This window comes from Aquarana catesbeiana, linkage group LG05 (genome assembly GCF_042186555.1).
Source record: "Aquarana catesbeiana isolate 2022-GZ linkage group LG05, ASM4218655v1, whole genome shotgun sequence".
In the NCBI taxonomy this organism is placed as follows: Eukaryota; Metazoa; Chordata; class Amphibia; order Anura; family Ranidae; genus Aquarana; species Aquarana catesbeiana.
Genome location: NC_133328.1, coordinates 567208723 through 567215267, shown reverse-complemented (window position 1 = coordinate 567215267; position 6545 = coordinate 567208723). Strand labels below are relative to the sequence as shown.

General features: G+C 47.3%; 1 protein-coding gene across 1 annotated transcript in view; it reads left to right on the top strand.

Annotated features, from left to right (window-relative positions):
- Positions 1-6545, top strand: part of CDH17 (cadherin 17) — a 236317-nt gene that overhangs the window by 89228 nt on the left and 140544 nt on the right. The gene's annotated exons all lie outside the window — the stretch shown is intronic.

Genomic DNA, 6545 nt, shown 5'->3' with positions numbered 1-6545 from the left:
CAGCCGGCCCAAGACAAGGCCTGGTGGCCTCCAATGCAGCTGCCTTTTATTGGATTCGGCAGCTGTAGGCCATGAGGGTCGTGCTCTTCCTGCCCTGTTGTGACATTCTCCACCAGGGAGCCTAGCGCTTCCTGGGTGTTCCATTTTCAGGTGTGTCTCAGGTTTGCAGGCGGCTGCTGGTTGTCTGTGCATAACTTCAACACATTTTTTTCGAAGTTGCTGGGTTGGCTTCCTCAGTTGCGCGTTTTGGGCGCAGGTCTTACAGACTGCTTTTAAGGCTCCTTGTTGACCTTTTGGGGTGTAATTGGGTGGTTGGCATCCATCAATGAACATAAGAGAAAACTGGATTTTTTTTACAGTTTTGCTTTGGTGTCTAGTAAGGTCACATTGCAATAAAGCAAGGAAGCTTAGACCTCTGCAGTATATTAATTTGTTTTCACTAAATAAAAAAAAATGCTGTACATACAAAACTATTACAACTATAGGAATACAAATACATGACTACTACTCCCTAGCAAATATGCAGAAACTATGGTCTGTAAACAGTAGAAATACATTGAAAAGTTACTCAACTCAGGTTACAGTGGGTTCACGATCAGGCAGGCTGGGTCATACACAGGCGGGCAGATCAGGAACTGATGCGGAGGCTGGAGCAGAGTCAAAGTGCAGGCCGGGTCGGTAACAGGGTGGTAGCGAGGTAGTAGATGGAGCAGGCAGGTGCAACGTCAGAGACAAGCCGGGGTCAGATGCAGGCAGATAGCAGGAGAAATCAGGAACAAGCCAGGTTAGTCAAAATGAACAGATATCAGCAACGGATAGCAGGGAACACAGGAAACGCTGTAGACTAGACAGCATTGAGCCTGGGTGCTGACCCAGTTTAAATATCCCATTTGGCACCATGACCTGTCACAAAGTGTGCTCACGTACAGTGGCGCGCGCACACACGCATTCTCCTCACTGAAAAGGAGCACTCAGGACATCTTCTGTGGCCACCATCTTGGCTGCTGGCATGCCCTTCCTGACAATGCCCCCTCCCAATGGGCCGTCTCAGGATGCCCAGGTGGGCCAATTTAGCTGGATCGGATTATTCCTCTTCCTGAAATTCAGAATTGTTTCGGTTGGGAATTATTCTTCTCCCTCCAAAACTACTTGCTCGGGTGGACCAATATTTAGTCAAGGAAAAGAATCAGGAATAGCGGGCTTCAGTAAGGTTATATGAAAAACGGGGTGAATCCTGAAAGAGTTTGGTAGTTCCAATTCATAGGCTACATCATTGATCCGCTTTTTTTACTGGAAACGGCCCCACAAAATTAGGACCCAATTTCTTTGATGGACAAGCTAATTTCAGGTTTCTCATAGATAACCATACTTGATCGCCAGGATCCATGATCAGTTCTCCTCTTCTCTTCTCTTTTTATCAAAGACCTCTTTGTTGTATGCCTGTGTTTTGGCCATTGTTTCCTGTAACAGTTTGTTGTTGGTGCTGAAGAAATTTATTGTCTCAAGGACAGCTGGTACAGAGCACTCCGGTATTGTATTAGATAGAAATGAAGGATGGAAGGGGTAATTGGCAAAGAACAGAGACTGATTTTGGCTGAGTGGACAGAATTATTGTAAGCGAATTCGGCTAAAGGAAGAAGAGAAACAGTCATCTTGAGAAAAAGAGCAACAACAGCGCAGATATTGTTCAAGAGTCTGGTTGGTTCTTTCTGTCTGCCTGTTTGTTTGCGGGTGATAAGCTGATGAAAACAATAGTCCAATCCTGGGGGCTTCACATAAGGCTCTCCACAATCTGGAGGTGAACTTCACCGCTCGATCTGACACGATATTTGCTGGAACCCCATGAAGCCTTATAATCTCTTTGACAAAGATTTGTGCAGTCTCTTGAGCAATGTGCCTTTCATTGGTAAGAAATGTGCCATCTTAGACAACCGATCCGCTACCACAAAGATGGTACTGTAGCACTCGGATGGGGGAAGCTCTGCAATAAAGTATATCTGGGACAGGTAGTGATTTCAACAGACCCCAAACCTTGGACTTCCTGTTCTTGTTGTGGATGCAAATGGTGCAGGATTCTACATACCTTTTTCAATCGTTTTCCACCTGAGGCCACCAGAATGTACGTTGCCCCAGTCCAGAGGTTTTGCTAATGCCATAATGTCCAGCTAGTATGATCATGATCATGACACAGCCCTAAGGTGGAGATTTGGAAGTCTTCTGGTACAAAGATTTTGTTCTTGTACCAAAGTAAACCATAATTTGCCTGTAAGGTAATTCCTGAAGGTGGAGGAATCCCCACTGAAGCTTTTTTAATTTGGGACAGCAAGTCTCCTTGTAGTAATTTATGGGAGAAAAAAGCAACAGGATGTAACAGGGCCTTGGACCCTTGCCTCTGGGAAAGCACTGCCCCTACTGCCGTTTCTGATGCATCCACTTCCAAGACGTATGGCAGGGCTGGATCAGAATGATTCACAATGGATGCAGAGGTAAACAGTCTCTTCAAGGCCTCAAAAGCAGTCTGAGCTTCGGAGGACCAACGGAATCTAATGCCTTGTTTGGTCAACTGTGTGATGGGGAGATGATTGCTGAAAATCCCCCGATTAATTTCCAGTAGAAATTTGAGAATTCCACAAAACATTTGATACCTTTCTTATCCACTGGAGCCGGCCAATCCAAGATGACAGTGACTTTTTGGGGATCCATATTGACACCTTCGGTAGATATGATCAGTCCCAGGAATTGGATGCTTTTGCATTCAGATTCGCACTTCTTGGGTTAGGCGTATAGTCCATGCCACCGAAGTCGGCCCAATACACTCTTAACGTGTCTACGGAGGTTGTCCAGGAATGGAGAAAAGATTAATATGTCATCCAGGTACATAATGACAAACAGATCCATGAAATCTCGAAAGACATTGTTATTGAAGTGATGGAATGTAGCGGGGGCATTGCAAAGTCCAAAGGGCATCACGAGATACTTGAAATGCCCAAATCAAGTGCAGAAAGCCATTTTCCATTCATCCCCCTCTCGTATACAAACCAGATTATAGGCGCCTTGGAGATCCAGTTTTGTGAATATGGTTGCAGCACCAAGCCTCTGGAACAGTTCGGGTACCAATGGAAGGGGATAATGGTTCTTGATGGTAATTTTATTAAGTTCACGATAATCCACACAAGGCCGTAAAGAGTGATCCTTCTTCTCCACAAAGAAGATGCCCGCACCAGCTGTGGAAGTAGATGGACGGATGAACCCCCTTTTAAGATTACCGTCAATATAGTCCTTTAATGCAACAAGTTCCAGTTCAGTCAGAGGGAAGATTCTCCCGAAGGGAACTTAAACCCCGGGGAGGAGTTCGATTGGGCAGTCATAGGACCGATGGTGAGGGAGAGTCTCTGCCCCTTTTTTGCTTAACACATCCAGAAAGTCATGATAAACTGCCGGTACAGATTGACAAACTTCAGGGTCAGAGTCCAGGCAAAGCAGGGATGGTGGCTCACAAGAGGCTTCCTGTAAACAATGTAGGAGGCAGTAAGGAGAGTGAAACTTGATCTGCTCAGTGGCCCAATTGATATGTGGGTTATGTACTTTTAACCATGGCATGCCAAGGATGACTGGAAACAGAGGTGAGGGGTTTGCATTCAGGCATAGCAGTTCTTGATGGTTCTTGGCAATGGTGGTGGGTAATGGAACTGTTTCCTGGGTGACTAGCCCAAATTTAATGGCAGATCCATTGGGTAATTGTACAGAGAGTCTCTGAGCCTTAGCTTGCAATGGAATATGATGTTCAGAAGCCAAGGATAAGTTTATGAAACAGCTGCAGGCTCCGGAGTTAATTATGGCGTTGACCTGGATAGTCCTTCCTGGGGGCTGTAAGAGAATAGGGACACCAAAGTTGCTTGGCAAAGTTGTTGTAGAAACAGAAGAGACTGAGAGGCACTTATGGAGTTTAGCCGGGCATGACCTCATATAGTGTCCGGGTTCTCCACAGTACAGGCAGAGGTTGTGCTGGCGCCGGCGTTGGCGCTCTTCAAGTTTAAGTGGGGGGTGTAGTAGACCAAGCTGCATTGGCTCTGATGGATCAGGAATGGGTGCTGCAGGCACTGGGGAAGCAAAGTTGAAGGAACTCGGAACCCGTGGTAACATCCATACTGGACAAGACTGTGGTTCTTTCAGACCTTCGTTCTCTTAGACGCTGATCAATTTGAATGGATGAGTTGATGAAAACATCCAGAGAAAGGGGAACCTCAACCCGAGCCAATTTATCCTTTAGAGGTCCAGAAAGGCCCATGTGGAACTGGTAGCGCAGGGCCGCATCGTTCCAGTTGGTATCAGAACTCCAACGCCTGAACTCAGAAACATAATCCTCGGCCACTCTGCAACCTTGCTGAAGGTTATGTAGAGCTGCTTCTGCAGTGGCAGTTTGCTGAGGGTCTTCATACAGCTGAGCCATGGCATTGAAGAACATGGCCAAGTCTGTTAGTGATGTAGCCTTCTGTTCTAGTAGACGGTGTGCCCAAGCTTGAGGCTCACCTTGCAGCAGGGAGATGACAAAGCCAACCTTAGTAGCTTCCAGGGAGAAGGTGCGTGGCTGTAGCGCGAAATACAGTTCACAAGCATTGCAGAAAGCTCTAAATTTGCTGCGTTCTCCAAGAAATCTTTCCGGGGTCAAAACCCTGGGATCGGAGCATGCGTTGGCGTTCGGCGCCATATACAAACATCTATTGCGTCCCACACTGAAGCAGGAATAGTCATACAGGGGCGAGGCTTTAAACATGGACTTTACTTTTACTGGGCACACCAAGTCAGGGACCATTGGTTAGCATTGGCTAACCCAGCAGCTCTATGTGAGGCTCTGGTCTGCCTCTGTCTTCTCGGCCCTTCACAGCACTTACTGTTCAGCCGCAACTCATTCGCTGTCATACATTGGGTACTACACCGATGTGAAAACTGATTTTCTCAAGCTAGCAGTGTTTTTCCTGTACGACGTCCTGTGCCTTCCCCAACATTGGACTCTTTGTGCTCCTGATATGGAATCGCTCCAATTGAGCTAATATTTGTGACCATTCTCCAACTTGTACCCCTGACGAAGGTGTAGAAACCGGAAACGCAGGTATTTGGGTACTTACCCAGCGGAGAGTATTAGTGTCATTTTCCATCTTGTTTGGTTTTTGTGTTTTGTCATGTAATGCTGTATGCACACTTAGATGGTACACGTCTTTTTAAATTTTTTTAATATTTGTAATAAACTTTTGTACATACAATCAGTGTTGGTGGTCTTTTAAAGTCCCATCTAGGGGGTATTTTTTCATGATATGGTCAAGTAGGGATGGGACCACCACACTTTTTTCCTGACATGGTGGAAGCCTCTCTTTTTTCTCTTTTCCTGGGCTCGGGAGGTAGCATAACAACTGCAGGTGCAGCGCCAGTTCCAAGTGAGATGGAGGATGGTTGTGTAGATCCCTGAGCAACAGTAGGAAGGGATGAAGACTGTACACGTTCCTCCAGTCGGGTGTAGCCTTCTTGAAGGTTCTTAACAGCCTGCGAAAGGTCTGCTAGATGCTGGCAAAGCTCATCCATCGGAGAGGGTCCTTGCCCAGGCTCAGACATGGCTGTCTGGTGCTGTCACATACCTGGTGGTAGAGCCTGATATGCAGAGATGGCCTCGTTTACACCTCTGACCCGAGGCCCCTGATAGAGTAGACAGGAGGCGTGGAAGTGCAGAGTCGCATGAGTGCCTGGCAAGGTTGCTAGCAGCGGTGCTGGACCGGAACTTCTGGCGGAGTTGTGGAGGCACACCAACACAGTGATAGGATCAAGAACAGCAGGTAGACTAGAAGCTGGAACAGGCTGGTGCTTTGATGCTGAGGACCAAGAAGTAGGTGTGGCAGCTAGTGGGATGGATACTCCGGACTCCTGCCTGTAGCCATACAGATGGGTACAGGCAGGCTGGGTCATACACAGGCGGGCAGATCAGGAACTGATGCGGAGGTTGGAGCGGAGTCAAAGTGCAGGCCGGGGTGTCGGTAAAAGGCTTGCAGCGAGGTAGCAGCAAGAGCAGGCAGGTGCAACGTCAGAGACAAGCCGGGGTCAGATGCAGGCAGATAGCAGGAGAAATCAGGAACAAGCCAGGTTAATCAACAGGAACAGGTATCAACAACAGATAGTAGGGAACACAAGGAACGCTGTAGACCAGACAGCATTAAGCCTGGGTGCTGACCCAGTTCAAATAGCCCATTTGGCGCCATGACCTGTCACAAAGTGTGCTCACGCAGGCACACCGTGGCATTCTCCTCACTGGAATAGAGCGCTCAGGACATCTTCTGTGGCCACCATCTTGGCCACCATCTTGGCTGCTGGCATGCCCTTCCTGACAAATATTTTATTGTTTCCATTGTATCCAACGGCATTTGTTTGAGAAGTATCCCCTCAAACACACTTGATGTCTGTTTCTACTCACTGTAAAATCCCCTTCTCTGAGTTCATTGATGGACACAGCACCCACCCCTCTGTTGGAGTTTATACTTCTACACTGCTTTGTAACTAAC